This window comes from Cupressus sempervirens, chromosome 2, assembly GCF_028749045.1.
Source record: "Cupressus sempervirens isolate cs-2001-9-10 chromosome 2, ASM2874904v1, whole genome shotgun sequence".
Taxonomy (NCBI): Eukaryota; Viridiplantae; Streptophyta; class Pinopsida; order Cupressales; family Cupressaceae; genus Cupressus; species Cupressus sempervirens.
In genome coordinates, this window is record NC_143119.1 from 36,715,205 (window position 1) to 36,733,549 (window position 18,345).

Below are 18,345 nucleotides of genomic sequence, written 5' to 3' on the forward strand. Positions count from 1 at the left end.
GAGAAATATTTTCCCTTGTTTCAAGACTGGAAGGAGTAAGAAATTTTCTTTCTTACTATGCATAAAAATATTTCAAAGTTTACCATATGGATGTGAAATCTACATTTTTAAATGGCATACTAGAAGAAGAGGTTTACATTGAGTGGCCTAAAGGATTTGTTGATCCAAACATCAAGATTATGGTATGTAGATTACACAAAGCTTTATATGATTTGAAGAAAGCTCCTAGAGTATGTTATGAGAGACTTCATAATTATCTTGTAAAGATTGGTTTTCAAAGGATTGATGAAAAAAATAATTTGTACTTAGAGATGGAAGGAGGTAAAGGTATTTTACTAGCTCAATTTTTTGATGATGATTTCATATTTGGAGGAAAAAATGCATTGTGTAAGACATTTGTTGATGAGATGATGAAATGATTTGAGATGTTCATGTTTGGAGAGATTAAAATCTTTGTCAGCATGCAAGTGTATCAAGTGAAGTATGGTATTGACATCACCTAGTCCAAGTATGTGAATGAAATATTGAAAGCTTTTGGTATGGAAGATTCAAAACCAAGTAGCACAACTATGGTCACATGACATAAACTATCAAATAATGATAATTCTACTAAAGTAAATCATACTTTGAATAATTCTATGATTGGAAAATTGCAATATGTAGTTCATAGCAGATCTGACATTGCATTAGATGTTGGGATTTTTGCAAGACTTTTTACAAATCCTAGGAAGAATCATTTGATGGAAGTCAAAAGGATTATGAGATATCTTAAAGGAGTAGAAGATTATGGTCTATACAACAAGAAAAATGGTAAGTTTGAATTGAGAGCCTATATAAATGTTGATTAGGCTAGAAATGTTGATGAAAAAAAGAGTACATGTGGTGGAGCATTTTTCTTTGGGAAAAGATTAGTCTCATGGACTAGTAAGAAACATAATTGTATATCACAATCTAATACTAAAGCTTGTTGCCCCATTTTTCACCTCATATCCGTGTTGTAAAAAATTAAAAAAGTTTGCATCTTGGTCTAGTCTAAGTATGTCTGGGTCTAGTTTTAACCTCCCTTAGGTATGAATTTTATCCATCCGATTATCCATTTTTCCATTCCCCCGCATCACATGGCCAAGTGGGTTTTCTTTGAATGTTAGGAGTTTGTGGGTACCCTAGAACCTATTTGATGAAGATCCTCACAAGTCACAAAGTTATTTTCAATAATGAATTTTTTCATGGCTTATCCTATTTTTCACAAGAAAAAATGAAGTTTGTAGAGAGTTGAGAATTGCCTTTTCCTCAATGAGTTTCGAATCCATGAAGGTGATTTTTTGTAGAGGTTAACAAATGTGGTTTGTGGACTAAAGAAAGAAGGGAACAAGTTGTTCCATGGATAAGCCTTACTTTCAATATAGTATTCCACCTTGGAGAACATTCGAGATTCATCTTGGTGCTCAGAATCATCTTAGGTAGAAAACTGTAAAATGACTTCTCCACGGTGGGCTTTCGACAAGTCAATTTTTTGCTAAAGGCATTTGTAAAGGAGAAAAACAAGTAACTAGGCCCCCCTTCACCTTTTTTAGTCCTTCTAATATTTTTTGAAACTAAAGGGTATACTGATTAAAAGGATAAAGTGAAAATAAAAGCATGGGTGAAAAAATGGAAATCTCCTTCTTCTTGGCAGGTTTTCAACCCTTGAAGGTGATTTTTCACATCTATGAAGAAATTAACTTTGTAAGAAAATTGGTTACACAAATTGCACACCAGACACCTAAAGATGATAATGGAAACAAGTTAATCATAGTTGGAAAGGTGTAGTGAGCATAATTTGGCTGGGTCAATTTTTCCTTAAGGAGTACTCTGTTCTCAATTCTCTAGAACTAGATAAAAATGAAAAAGGTAAGTATGAAATAAAGGAAATTTACTACTGGGCCAACAAAAAATAATGAAAAGACATGGAAATGTCTATTAGAAACTTCCACATTTACTAATCTAATGAATTCATCCTTTAATTCATTTGTGTGGCCTATATTCTAAAAATTAACAGGTGGATTGGAGTTCCTATATAGAGTGAAATATAATAGTTTTACAAGTCACCCCTTTTTCTTGGACTATTATGCTATTGAAATTGTGCAACATTTTCAATTTTTATACGTTACAAATTTAATTCTTTGTGCCTAATCTAGATTTAAAATTTCAAGTTATCTTATAATTTGATAGAATGACAACTAGATTTGCTAGGTTCAATGGGCTAAATGGAATCAAGTCCACATTGTAGAGTTTCACAAACATGCCACTCCATTTCTATGACATGAAAGACTTTCAAAGGAGGTTGACATTAGAGCCAATCCACCCTATAACTAAGAAGCTTTGAGGAAGTGGATTAGTAGAGGCAACTAGTTTCCTAGTGGCCATCCAAGCTCCAAAATTGATCTATGAGTGCATAAATCACTACAACCCAAATACCAACCAAATTCTATTACCTAATCATACAGTTCTAATCTCAATTGATAGGAAAACTATGATGAATTTCCTCTAAGTCCCAGAATGAGAAGAATTTTTAAAATTGATAGTAGGAGGAGCAATCTTAGAATTCTCTGCAAAGAAGATAGTGTGGAAGAAGGAAATCATGTGATCTTGGTTCGAAAGGTCGTGAGGTGCTAAGAGTAAGGTTCCCAAAACCCTTTTTGGTACTGATCTCAAGCCTAAGATCATAGACATTTTGGTTCTTCTACATAGATTAAAAGGTGAGGTAGAAGATTTCAATTTTGTTGAACAATATTTATTTTTGGTACAAGTGATTTGTTCAGATCCACATTACAATGATTGGGCTTATGTGGTAAATGAAAATATGTCTAGAGCTCTCAATGTTACAAATTTTTACAACACCTTTTACATGTCTTCATTTTTGATTTATATTGTAGCATCCAATTATGGTTGGGCTTGCTGAGAATAGAAAATTTTCCCAATGATGTGAAATGTTATGAGTTCTACCCATGTTCGCAATTATAGAATAATTATGTAGAATATGTCAGAGTTAATGATGCATTTACAATGAGAATTTGCAAGGAACTCCAAGGATGTGCAGAAAGGAGATTCAACCCAAAACCAATGGTAGCTATTAGTCAAATTTGGAATTATTTTATCTAGCTCACAACCTTCTCCTATTTGTGTCTTGTAGCTTTTGATGGATTCCCTTTGAAGCTGCCTAGGTACTCGAGCGACATGATCATGTTGATATAGATTGTGAGGTAGGTGGTCCAAGTGAAGGTGCCTAGTAAACATGCTAAAGAAGAAAGGGTATGAATTCCCTATGAAGGTTGGAGCTTATACATTGAGTCTTGTTTTGATGTGAAGAACATGCTCAAACGTTTTGAGATGAAATACATATTGGAGGCATATGAGGTTGTGAGACCTATGTTTGATTCGAATGGATATGTAAGGGATGTGTTATAGATTGGGAGTGTTATCAAAAATATTGCTACTATTGAAGACTATTGGGTAGATTGCAAGGATGAATTGGAGAGCTGAGATCATGCTTTTTCTAGGCTCATGGTGGAGCATGTAAAACCATATGGTATCAATCTCAACATTGAAGGACTGGAGGATGACAGGCATAATATGTATAGTAATACATATTTAACTAAGATAGGGAATGCTCCTATTAGTCTAGAGCCTTATTTGGATGTATAAGAAGACTTTTATGTCATGATGGCTTGAATTATTAAGAGGATCAAGAAATGGGTTGAATGGACAGCCAAAAGAAGCCAGAGTAAGAGCACGACCACTCGAGCTTCCCTAGTAGCCACTATTCCCTCTTCCTCTTAGAGTGCCACACTAAGTGTGATAACAAAAACCACTCAAGGACTAGCTCAACCTTTAGGAGGAGATGATCAACCTCTAGACAAGAATATTTCAATAACTCAGACTTGTTAAGATGGCTCCCTACCAATCATTGGAACCCATACTGGTACTAAATAGAAGAAAATGGATAAGCCAAAGGATAGTCTTGCCACTCTAGTCCCATCCCCTCATACCACTCTAGTTCCTTCCTCTCATGCCCCTCTAGTTCCTTCTCCTCACATCTCTCTAGTCTCATCTCCTCATCATAGCCCTATTCCATCAGTAAGTACTTCACTTCTAAAACCAAGCAGTTCCCCTTATATAGATAGTAGACTTGGGAGATGGAAAGAGCAGTAGTAGTGAATCTACTAAGTCTAATGAGGTAGCAAAGAAAACTCAAGAGGTGGATAAAGGTCAGAGCTCTTCCAAGCTCATTTCCCAAAATCCCAAGAACCACTTCTCCTCAATTGAAATGTTGGTGACTCCAGCTAAGAAGAAGATGTTTAGCATAGAATCACTTGGGATGACCTCCAAGGTAATAGGTACTAATTCTTGGTTGGAGGATACTTTGGAAAGGAAGAGAAAAAGGAAAGATGAAGGTGCTCCTACCAAGGATACTATATCTCTTGTAGTTCATTTTGGATCTATGGTAACCAAAGTAAAGAAGCAAAAGACTTTGTCCATACTTGGGCAAGATCTAGAAATAGGGCACCTGACAATGGAGATAGCCAAGCCCAAAAAAGGAGGGATAATTGAAGACATGATAGCTGATGATTCCACTTTTCACTCAGTGGACCTTGGAAAGGCCAAGCATGATACCAAGGTTGGTCTATGTAAGTTAGCCAATGAAGTAGTTGAAGAATAGTTAGAAAGTCTAAAGTTTTCAAAGACGAAGATGAAGGCCAAGATAGAAGATTTGAATAAGTTCATCAAACAACTGGTCACCCCATTGGAAACTATCTCTAGTATATCAATAACCAAGAATCATACTACTTCTAAAGTACAAGACCTCATTTCTTAGCTTTAAGAAGATAGACACTTCAACCAGATCGAAAAGGAATGGATTGAGAAGCTCTAATTAGAACGAGTTGCTATCATTGAACAAATTATTAATGTTATCCTTAGATTGGAAATAGAAAAGGATGACATCATATCAAATAGCAATACTCTAGTTGGAGAAAGGGAAAAGTGCGATGATTGCATCTCTCTTCTAAAGATGATCATCCAAATGAAAGAAAAGGAAGTAGTTGAAGCAACGATCTTGAAAAAGGGAAATGAACCTCTATTTGAGTGGCTCCAAAGCATGCAGTTCAAATTAGAAATGATCCTATTGGCTGAAAAGGGACTCAATGAAATAGAGGATAAAGCTAAAAAGACCCAAGATTGAGGATTTGAACTCATGAAAGTGCTACATATTGATTCACAAACTAGTGGCCAAGGGAAAGCTCTCATCAGAATATATGTGATGAAAGACAACTTCTCTAAATTTATGGATAATGTGTCTGGTTTGACTTCAAGTAGTCAAAATAGAGTTGCAAAACTTTAGACACTTAGTGGATGCATACATGTGGCCATGGAGGAGTTACTAAATCAATTAAATGATGTGAAGGAGTTGTCCAGGGAATATTCAAAATGGCTCTTGAGATATACCAACATACACGTGCCCAACCAGAAAGAGCTAATTCTAATAATATTTTTTGCTAAGGCATATATAGAAAAAATATAAAAGGGGAAGAAGTTGAAGTGATTCACATCATGCCCTCTTTTTGTTTTCTTATATAATTTTTGTAATACAAAAAATTGGCATCTTGCCATTTGTCATTTTCAACAGATGAACTAATTGAGCTTCTATTGTAATGATCATCTTAGAACTCTATATGTATGAAATTGAAAGATTAATAAAAGGTTAGAATTTTTTTGATGTGAGATATTGGATGTTATAGAGACAATTAATGGTATTTTGTGTCAACTATTTTCTCTTCCATTTCTGTTAATTGTAGTTGTCTATTTTCTCTTTTGTCTGGATTGAAGCAAGGAAAGAATAGAGTTTCACTCCCCTATTTCAAAGCAATGAAAAAATGTGATAAAAATTGTTACTGTTTGTTCAAAAAGAGATCTGTTAAGTATTTTTCCTTACTAATTGTAGTTTATATTTCATTTAGCCAAGATAAATTTTAGCTATGGTGTCATTAAGCTCTATGAATTCATAAGATGTCTAGTTTCATAAACTTAACCAAATCTTTAGAAACCTTTATATTCTTGAGTTAGATTTTATTTAGTTCTAACTTGGTTTTACCTTCTGCTCTCGGGTCAAGAACATACCCTAAATTAACTTTAAGAGCAAAACATAATTCATTGAAAATCTATCATAGGGAGCTATACCTATGAATTTTAGATATTTGTAACAATATTGTTCCAAACTTAGGTATTCAAGGGTCATAATCAAAAGAAGAAATATGTTTACCAATAGTTTTTTGGAAACTCTGCTAGGGACACAAACATTCACTTGACTAAAAAGCCTATATCATAAAGGAAAAATGGTACTACCTCATGAGAACATTGTTTTAGTGCCCCAACCTAACCTTGGTTTTAAAGACAACCAATAAGACATAATTTCATCCCTTAACACATTTTTTTGGAGACATAGGAGGAACATTGAACATTATGGAACGCTAGCCAAGTAATGGAGGAAGAAGAAAGAAGAGCCGAATCTTTAGAAAGAGTTGTTCAAAGGAGAAACATCCGAAGAGTAGAAAGACAATTGAGACAAGAAGCTCAGAGATAAACTTAACCCAAAATCCTAGAGAAATCAAGGTTCCTTAGAAGTACCAAGGAATAGGGTGGGTAAGACCATATCTTTGATAAGCTTACAGAGCTTGGTTTCCCCATATTAGATGTTCCAAAGTAGAAAGGTGAAAAGAAAAGATGAAGTAGATCACCTTCCCCTATTAGGAATCAAAACGCTAGTGCTTCAAATTCTACCTATCAGGTGTTGGTCCCTCATGGAATTACTGCTCCCGTAGTTGCTAATTTCCTACCATATTCTGCCAGAACAATCATGGTTCATGGGCTGTAGTAACATGGCCATTAGTACTATTTACTTATCATCCATTCCCCATTGGTTCAAGGAAGAATTTCCCTAAATTTTTAGGTGATGGGAAAGTTACTATAGATGAACACATTAAAGCTTTCTTTGTAGCCACTCACATATTAGGGGTTGGAGATGAAGATGTTGCTATAAGATTATTTGTGAAAACTTTGAGAGATAATGTAGTAGACTGGTTCTATCACCTAGATGATGGTTTGATCACTGACTAGGATACACTAAGAAAAACCTTTGAGACAAGATTTAAGACTGCAAAAGATGAACATGTCTTGCTAACACAATTAACATCTATTAAAAAGAAACCTACCATGAGCATGAGAGATTTTGCTACTAATTTCAATAAGATTGTTAGTAGAATTCCAATTGCTACTAGACCGATTACTTGTAATCTAAAAACCTTCTTCATAAGTGTGATGCCCCCAGATAACAATTATGACTTGAGAAGGGCACATCCCAAGGATCTAGCTGATGCACAAAAAAAGGCAATTGAATGTGAAGATGATCTAATTTCTACAAGAAAATGGAAACCAAATCTTCAAACTAAAGGAAGTTCTAGTAACACCACATCCCCTAAGAAAATGATACCAAAATTGTCTAATGAGTTGGTAGCAATAAAGAAGTAGTTACCTGGATTCAATAACCCCTATCAACAAAATTATTAGAACTTACTAGGAAGGAACAATGATGGTAGATTCTTGTAGCTCACAAGTTCACAACCTAGGTTGTAACTTGAGGTGGCACCGAAGAAGGAAAACATGTGTGTCTTCCACTTGACCATGGATCATGACAGTGAGATTTGTCCAAAAATTGCTCATATGATGCAGCTACTATCGACTAATGAATTTAACATTGCAACTCCTTGTTCAGAGATTGATTTGCAATCAAATGGTGACACTGGAAATTCATTTTTGGAATATGAGTCAAATTTTGAGCTGGAGGGAAAATTCTATGTGACCATTGATGGAACCTCGTATATAGTGCTTACTCAAGGTCAAAGGCTAAAGAATTAGTGTTCCAATTATCCTCGCAAAGATGATCCCAGTTCCTCAATGAATAATATTTATGTTGATCAAGGAGGAACAAATTTCCAAACACGTAAGGAAAAAATTCCCTTTTACTTCATTCAATTCTATGAAGAATAAAAAATTCAAATTTCTCCTATAGATTATTTGAAGTCTTAGGCCTCTAAGTTGAAAAGACTAGTTGATTGATATAAAGGGAATACTTTAGATATGAATAACAATGTGACTTTTGAAAAAGGGGATGATGCTTTGACATCTAGTCTATTTAATTAGGAGGATTCTACTATTCTAGCAACTTCTCCTAGAAAAAAATTTGACTCATTTTATATTTCGCTGTATATCAATGGGTGTAAACTGAGCAATTGCATAATAGATTTGGATGCATCAGACAATGTTATACCCTACTCTATAGCTAAGGCCCTAGGCCTCACCCTCATTAAAGTGCATTGAGATGTTACTCTATGAATGCTAAATAAGTACCCTTGCTCAAGAAAATTAAAGATGCCTAATTAGTTTTAGTTTCACATCCATAAAAGAAGCTCTTATTGACCATTCTAGTAGCTGATATTCCAACGAGCTATGGACTTCTCTTAAGTAGGAGTTTTTTTCAAAACTTAGGAGAGATAAAATTGGACTGGTCTGAGGGAGTCACACCTATCGGGAACAAGAAAGTCAAATTAGAACTTGAAGAAAATGCAAAGTTAATAGTCTTGAAATCAGATGATCCTAAAGCTCAGATCCTTTATCAAGAGTTGGAATTTGGAAACTACATGTTGTTTACTAAAGAGGCTCTGGATGAACAAAGGGATGAAAATCAAAGTGAAAAAAATCCTAATGAAGATAAAGATGTAATAGGCACATTGACACTTGAATTTGATGGAAGTTGTGCCTCTTCAAGGTTTGGGGCAAGTGTAGTGATAATATCCCCTGAAGGAGACTTGAACCCATGGCCTTCAAATTAGAATTTGGGAATACAAATAAAAATGTAGAATATGAGGCCCTATTATTAGGTATAATGACATCAAAAGGAAGAGAGATAAAAATTTTGAAATCCTGAGGTGATGCAGAGCTCATTGTGAGACAAATAAAAGGGCAGTATTCTATTAAAAATCACAAGTTGAAGAATTACAAAAATAGAGTTTGGGATGAAATAGAAGGCCTAGACTCCTTTTCAATTGAAGTAGTATTTAGGGTGATGAACACCAAAGCCAATTCCCTAGTAGTCTCTACTTCTCTGTTACTTCCTCATCTAGAGTTCAAAGATAAGAAGTACTAGATTGAGATTGTGTATCGAGCCTCTATTCTAGACAACACAGAATCCTAACAAGTCTTTAGGGTAAGTGCACCAAGTTGTGGTGCCAAAAGTGTGTATAAGTGGACACCTTTTTTCTAAAATCAGCAATGTCTAAACTTCAACAAGAATTTGAATATAGTTATGCTCAAAATTTTAACATATGACAAAATCAAAAGTAATAGTCCTTTGAATCTAGTTTCTAAACTACTATTTTTTTTCTTCAAAATAGTTTAGTTTTAGGTCCTCAAAAAAGGGGGCCATAGAAACTGGAACTATTTATTCCAAAAAAACATAACATAGTAAAAATTATGGCCCCCCTAAAATTTGAACTTTTTTTTCGAAATTATTTAATCTCTCTAGTCAAAAGTTACTTAACACTATATATTTTATTCCAGATTTTTTGGGTAATTTTATAATGTGTGTTTTTTTAAATAAATTTTTTAACTAGACACATCCCAAAAACATGAAATATTTGTGTTCTCCCCTATAAATAATTGAAAACTAATCAAAAATCAAAACTTCTTTTTCTCAAAGTGTGTAGAATGGAGTCTAGTTTCTAAAAAACTAAGTTGCAAAATTCAATAAATGAGCTAAAATCTATAGCCCAATTAGTACATGGTGGTTTTTCACAAAAAATGGACATACATTCAAAATAAATTATAAATGAAAGGCTTGAAATAGTTCAAATTATAAATAAATTATATTGTTATATAGATAACAAAGAGACCTACAATGTCATGTAACTTGATCTAATTGATCCCCAACCACAAGGAATCTTGAAGGAGAGCACACAAGAAAAATAAATCATTTTTCATATGTTTGGAGCAAAACACATCTCAGACTTGTTTATAGACTCCGAACCTTTGGGTAGGATCTCCAAGGAAAAACTAAGCCTTAGGTTTAGTTTAATGTAGAGCTTGGAACAACACATGTTTGCTATTTAAAGTATTTTGAATTTGGGTCTCAATAGCATATGTGTGCTATAGTGTGCATGCACTATTGAGATCTAAATATTGCATAGAGAGGGAAGAAGAGAAGCAAAGCAAGAGCAAGAGAGAGGGTCAATAGCTATGCATGTGTGTATGAGAGAGACAGATAGAGAGAGAAAGTAGGGGATGGGAGAGGGGAAAGAGAGAGTAGGGGATGGGAGAGAGAGGAAGTGAGAGAGAGTTGGGGTGGCAAAGAGAGTATAGGATGTGAGAGTGAGGAAGTGAGAGAGAGAGAGTAGGAGTGGCAAAGAGGGAGTACAAGATGGGAGAGGGAGATTGAGAGTAGGAGATGAGAGAGAGAGGAAGTGTGAGACAGTAAGTAGGGGTGGCAGAGAGAGTGCAGGATGGTAGCAAGGGATTGAGATTAGGGGATTGTAGAGAGAGTAGGTAGTGGGAGAGAGAGTGAGAGAGGGAGAGAGAGAGGAGGATGGGAGTGTGTGAGAGAGATTAGGGCCTGGGAGAGAGTGTGAGAGAGAGTAGTGGTGGTAGAGAGAAAGTAGAGGATGGGAGGGGAGAGAGAGAGAGAGTAGGGGATGGAGGAGAGGGAGAGAGTGAGAGAGAGATAGTAGATGGTGGAAGAGGGAGTGGGAGAGGGAGAGAGAGGGGGGATGGGAGTGTGTGTGAGAGATCTAGGGAGTAGGGGATGAGAGAGGAGAGAGAGGGGGGATGAGACTATGTGGTGTGTGTGAAAGAGAGAGTAGGAGATGGGAGAGAGAGTAGGTAGTGGGAGAGGGAGTGGGAGAGGGGGGAAAGGTAATGTGTGTAAGAGAGAGAGAGTAGGGGATGGAAGAGAGAAAAAGTGTGAAAGAGAGTAGGGGTGGCAGAGAGAGTACAAGATGGGAAAGAGAGAGATTGAGAGTAGGGGATGGGGAGAGAGAGAGTATAGGATAGGAGAGAGATATTGAGAGTAGGGGATGGGGGGGGGAGAGAGAGAGTAGGCAGTGGGAGATGGAGAGTAAAAGAGAGGAGGATGGGAGTGCATGTGTGTGAAAGAGAGAGAGTAGAGAATGGGAGACGGGGGAGAAAGAGAGTAGTTCAAGAGAGAGTAAGGGATGGGAGAAAGAGAGAGTAGGTGATGGGAGTGGAGTGGGCAAGGGGGGGAAAGGGGGGATGGAAATGTGTGTGTGTGTGTGTGTGTGTGTGTGTGAGAGAGAGAGAGAGAGAGAGAGAGAGAGAGAGAGAGAGAGAGAGAGTAGGGGATGGTAGAGAGTGTGAAAATGTGTGAGAAAGTAGAGGGTGGTAGAGAGAGAGAGAGTAGAGAGGGAGAGAGTGAGAGTGAGTGAATTAGAGTGAGAGAGACTAGGCAGTGGGAGAGGGAGAGCGAGTGAGAGATAGAGTAGGGGATGGGAGAGGAGAGAGAGGGGGGTGGGTGTGTGTGTGTGAAAGAGAGAGTAGAGAATGGGAGAGGGGAGAGAGAGATAGAGAGAGAGAGAGAGAGAGTAGGGGATGGGAGAGAAAGAGAGTAGGTAGTGGGAGAGAGAGAGGGGGGATGAGAGTGTTTGTAAGAGAGAGTTGAGAATGGGAGAGAATTTGACAGAATGATAGAGAATAGGGGTGGTAGAGAGAGTGAGAGTAGGGGATGGGAGAGAGAGAGAGAGTAGAGAGGGAGAGAGTGAGAGAGAGACAATAGGTGGTGGGAGAGGGAGTGGGAGGGAGATCTAGAGAGTAGGGAATGGGACAGGAGAGAGAAGGGGGATGAGAGTGTGTATTTGTAAAAGAGAGAGTTTAGGGGATGGGAGAGGGGAGAGAGAGAGTAGGTGATGGGGGAGAGAGAGTAGGCAGTCAAAGAGGGAGTGGGAGAGGGAGAGAGAGATGGAGAATCAGAATGTGTGTAAGAGAGATAGAGCAGGGGATGGGAAAGAGTGTGAGAGTGTGAAAGAGAGTAGGGGGTGGTAGAGAGAGCTTGTATAGGATGGGAGAGAGAGAGTGAGAGTAGGGGATGGAAGAGAGTGAGAGAGAGAGTAGGGGATGGGAGAGAAAGAGTAGGGGATGGGAGAGAGAGTAAGAGTAGGGGATGGGAGAGAGAGAGTAGAGAGGGAGAGAGAGAGTGAGAGAGAGATAGTAGGTGGTGGGAGAGGGAGTGGGAGAGGGGGAGAGAGAGGGGGATGGAAGTGTGTGTGAGAGATCTAGAGAGTAGGGGATGGGAGAGGTGAGAGAGAGGGGGGATAGGAGTGTGTATTTGTAAAAGATAGAGTTTAGGATATGAGAGAGGGGAGAGAGAGAGTAGCTAGAGAGAGAGAGTAGTAGATGGGAGAGAGAGACTAGGTGGTGGGAGGGGGAGAGAGAGGGGGGATGGGAGTGTGTGTAAGAGAGAGAGTACTGGATGGGAGAGAGTGTGAGAGAGTGAGAGAGAGTAGGGGTGGCAGAGAGAGAAAGGGATGGGAGAGAGAGAGTGGTAGTAGGGGATGGGAGAGAGTGTGAGAGAGAGTAGGGGTATGGAAGAGAGAGTGAGAGTAGGGGATGGGAGAGAGAGAGTAGAGAGGGAGGGAGAGTAAGAGTAGGGGAGAGGGAGAGAGAGGAGGGGATGGGAGTGTGTGTAAGAGAGAGAGAGCAGAGGATGGGAGAGAGTGTGAGAGATAGTAGGGGGATGGGAGAGAGAGTGAGAGCAGGGGATGGGAGAGAGAGTAGAGAGGGAGAGAGAGAGTGAGAGTAAGGGAGAGGGACAGAGAGGGGGGATGGGAGTGTGTGTAAGAGAGAGTAGGGGATGAGAGAGAGTGTGAGAGAGTGAACAAGAGTAGGGGGTGGAAGAGAGAGAGAATGGGATGGGAGAGAGAGTGAGAGTAGGGGATGGGAGAGAGTGTGAGAGAGAGTAGGTAGATGGGAGAGAGAGTGAGAGTAGGGGATGGGAGAGAGAGATTAGAGAGGGAGAGAGAGAGAGTGAGAGAGAGATAGTAGGCAATGTGAGAGGGAGAGAGAGGGGGGATGGGAGTGTGTGTGAGAGATCTATAGAGTAGGGAATGGGAGAGGAGAGAGGGTGAGAGAGAGTAGGCGATGGGAGAGGGAGAGCAAGAGAGAGAGAGTAGGGGATGGGAGAGGGGAGAGAGAGTAAAGAGAGAGAGGGAGAGAGAGTAGGAGATGTGAGAGAGAGTAAGAGAGAGTATGTGATGGGAGAGAGAGTAGGAGAGGGAGAGTCAGAGAAAGTAGGAGATGGGAGAGGGAGTGGGAGAGGGAGAGTGAGAGAGAGAGAATAGGGGATGAAAGAGGAGAGAGAGAGTTGGGAGAGAGAGAGAGTAGGGGATGGGGTATGGTGGGATAGAGAGAGATGTGTTTTGACATAGTGCATCTACACTATAGTGCACATACGCTTTATAGTGCATAGATGCTATAGCATGAATACACTATGTGCAATCACCCAAAAATGGTCACAAAGCAAGTTTGGGTCCCATTTCATCCATTCTCTACTTTTGGTCTCTTTTGCATCTTGTTGTTCTGACAGAAAACATGGGTTTCAACATAGAAAATACTATTTGAAGACTTTTGAAGCTAGGAAACACCAAATTCAATCATTGGATATGCTATTTGAAGGCTTTTTGAATATTCTTTGTATAGAAAGGGTTATTGCAATCCTTCTTAAATATTGTTTGTTGATATATAGATACAAATTTGATTATAATTTGACATATTGTTTAATATATAGAGAATTCATTGAAATTTGTATGTTTAAATGAAATGTTATTTCAAAATGGTTAAAAATTTGACAAGTTGTTTGATATATATTGTGTATTCATTGAAATGATTATAATATTTATATGTATTTTAATTATTTGTAACTTACACATTGTAAGTAATTCAGATGTTTGAATAATTTGACATGTAGAAATCATCATCATGCGAAGGAAGAAACTCAAAACTCAAACAGATGAAGATAGGAGAGATATTTGGCAATTACAATAGATAAAATGAAACTAATATGTAAACATAGAAAATTGCAAAGCAATAATGAAGAATTGACTTTTGAAGAGGATCAAGAACCACCAATACAAAGAAACAAAGAGGAATAATTGGAAAGACAAAGAGAACAAATGAGACTGTTACACTCAAGCAAATAGTTGAATTGTAAAGCTACACCATCTTCCAATGTTGGAGTCATATCATCCTCTCATGTTGAAGAGACACTAATTTGTAGATCCAATGATGTACACACTTAATCATGTCATGTTGAAGGCACAACATCAACATATCAAGTAGGTTATATTCCATCTTTTGCATCTTATTGCCAAGGCACATCATCTTCAGTTCAAGGTATGCAATACACTCAACCTTATGTTAATGTTCAAAATGTTGAAGGAATTGAAGAGATTATAACACCTTCTATAATTTTTTTTAGAAGACCAAAATATTTGATTGATATTGATACTAACATTTTGAAATCAATGCCTAACAAGATTAGCAAGTGTACTTGTCAAATAAAAGTTAATCATATGTGGAGATTATTTTTTGAATAAGTAAATATTATAGTTTAGTGCCAATTATTTTTTGAAATGATTAGCAATATAAAATTTAGGCCTATCATGAAGATTCTTTGGCTAAGAATGATGGACAATTCAAATGGAAAAAAATATTGTAAAGAATCTAATGAGTGCTTATTACAAAGTGGGTTTTAAATTATGCACCAAAGATAATAATATCACAAGATGAGTACTTACATTGACAATAGTAAGTACCCAAATGAAGAAAGCTCAACTCATGATAAAGACCGGCAAAAAAATGAAAATTGGTAGAGGTACTCTAAGAAGATCCATGTTAAGGCGTGAGACATCCAACAAAAGATGAGTTATGGACATTCAGCAAAAGACTACCACGAAAAGATAAAGAAATTAGTGAAGCTTTGAAATCATTGATCAAAGACTTTTGAAAAAATAACACACATGTTTCCCCTAATCAAAGAGATGTTGTTAGAAGGAGGATTGGTAGCCAAAATTGCAACCCACATGTGAAACAAATTTTGGACTCAACTTAGACGCAATTTTTTGCAAAATTTATTGGTATGTATCCTCAAATTTGAATAAGCCAAAGATTTTTTGAGATGGGTAAACCTTTTTATGTGAAGATAAATCACACATGCACAACTTGTTGTTGTAGGACACATATTGAATTTTCTAATCATTTTGATGTTTTTAGGCATATATGTGTGTGTTTTTGCATTTTGAGTTGGTTTTGCAAGATTGTGACATGAATGAACCACCAATATCTTCAAGGGAATTCATATCCAACAATTTATGTGAAATAGAAGATGACCAACAATTTTAGAAGACATCATGCTTAGATGGTACATTCTTATTTTGTGGTTCTTTGCAACTTTTATCAACGTGTTGACATATGGATAGTACACATGCAATTGGGAATGAAATAGTAGATTACATAAAATTTAAGACAATGACATATGCTCTAAAAGATGGGAAATAAGGTAAAAGATGTGATTTAGTCATTGAAAAGATTCCAATGTATGAGTTCATGAATTTTTTTTTTGAAAAGATTATTTATGAGTATGTAAGGCATACACATAGAGCTCGATGGTTGAATTTTCAATTCAAGTTTTGCAAGGATATGTTTCCACTGGATACGAGTGTTTCAATTATAGACTTTGCAAAGAACTTTACACTACAACCAAAAAATGAGGTGCAAGCAAAGTACTATACTTCTCAACAGGTTTCCATATTTGTTCACATAACATTCATGCATTCACCTACAAGTATAGAGGATGACATGAAGATTTTGAGGGAGTACCATTTTTACATCAGTGATGATCGATCACATTCTATGGAGTTTGTACATGGTTGTTTTCAACTATTTTTTTGAGATTTGGCTAACAAGGGCATAATATATCGTCAGTACATTATTTGGTTAGACAATTGTGCATCTCAATTCAAGAATGTACGTATGTTCTATTGGTTGAGTAGGATGCATAGGTTGTGTAGAATTCAATATATGTGGAATTTCACAGAGGATAGTCATGGAAAGGGAGAGCATGATGGTGCAGGCACATGCATCAAAAGTACCTTAGCTTGTGAAGAACTAAAGTATAAAGATGAAGCAATATTGATAGATGCAAAATCCATCATCTAGTGGTATAATGCTACAATGGGTCCAGGTAAGGAAGGTGAGTCTATGGTTTGTAGATTTTTTTGGTTGATAGATAATACTAACATTGCATAATATGAGAATTTTTGCACACTAACTAGATCCAGTGAGTTGCACTCTTTTTGAAGCTCTGATGTAGGTTCATAAAGTATCCACACATGAAAAATGGCATGCTATTTTCCATCATGTGCAAAGGAAAATTGGGATGACTGTGAGTCAACTAAATGAATGGACATATTTTCTAAATTAATGACCACATTTTGTACATTTGTCACTGTAGGCTATGTTTTTGCTGTTATTGCACCTGGAGACAATGATGAAGGGACAAATTATTATTTGTGTCATTGTGTCCAAGACAAACAAAAATTGGATTTCTCAGTTATAGATGGTGAATATTTAGAGTACCATGTCGGTGTGTTGGTTGTAACCAACACATGGATTAGATGATATTCTATGAAGAACCCTAACTTGTGGTTATTCGAGGATTGGCAAATAGAGGGGAATATTATTCATTATTCAAACCTTATTGTCGCATCAAATGTCCACTTGATAAATGATGGTGGAAACCACATAATAAGATTATTTTGAAAGTTCATGAGTTAGACCATGAGATAATACTTGAGACATTAAAACGTAGAGCAAATCTAGTTGGCTCATTAGATTGAATAGGGAGAGAGGGAGAGAGAAAAAGAGTGATCAATTGGATCCAAATACAATGTTGCAACCTCTCCCCCAAGACTATCCACATGACATGGTGGGTATTGTTATTATGTGTAAGTGATGAGATAAGTTTAAATCACAAATTTTATGTTTTGATCTATTTAGAATCTAGATATATTATTTGAATTTATATTAGATTCTTTAATAGGACCCATTTTAAAATTAGTTATTTGAATAAGTGAAAGTTTAGAATTTGTTGTTTAGATAAAAATTTAATGAAAGAACATGAAAATTGTTAGAATGTGAATGCTTTGTGATGTAAAGTCATGATTGTGTGCATGTAACTAGAAACTTCAAATTAGCAAAAGAAAGGATATAATGGGAGAAGTTTCCAATACTCATCAAGCAAGGGTTATCACACAACTCAAAAAGCAAGGATTTGTACAAATGGATAATTCTTAATGACTAGCTAGATTCAGTTTTTTTTGTTCTCTAATTTTAGTGGATTAATCTTATCTTAGATTACTGTGCTAATTCTTCATTTGTAGGTCACCAAAGAAGAGGGCTAATAAATTTGAAGTACTAGTGATAAAGGGTGAGACACCAAAATCATTTGCGAAATGGTATTATCAATTCATATCCTCAATGTTTATTAGTAATTTTTGTTCAAGTACCATTGTGTGTTAATCATCTTATGCCTAAGATTTTAGAGGAGCACAACCATCAAAAACTAAGAAGGAAAACAAGTCTCGATCTAATGATAATGGGGCAGTTAGAGATAAAGTTCTATCTAAGGATAATGTTGATTAGTTGATGTATAAGTTGAGAGAAGCAATAGACTATTTAGGACTACTGAAAACAAGTGGAATTTTTGATATTTTAGGATATAAAATGTTTATTGATGGATTTGATGAGAATTAAAAGTATATAGACAATCAATTTACTCTTCCATAAAATGGTTCCTATGTTAACAACTTTTATTGTATTTCTTGATTTTGTTCCAACATTTAATGTGATTGTAATATTGGTTTGTAAATGAAGGAGGACAAAGAAAAAAGAGTAAACAAGTTGCATTTGCAAATACACCTTCAAATGGAAGTGGAAGAAAATCTAAGGGAGCTAAGGAAGTGAAAACCATAATAGATCAAGATCAAATAGGGATATCATTAGATACAAGTGCAAGGAGTTAAAATGACAAACCTTTGGTATGTAAACTCCAAAATACCATTTTTGGTTTTAAACTAAACTTGAGTATGCATTTGACTTATTTTTCCTGAAAATGCAGAATGCATGTAGATCACATGCACACACTGATTAGTAGACTTTTGGAGTTGGGCTTCACTTCAAAAATACATGAGG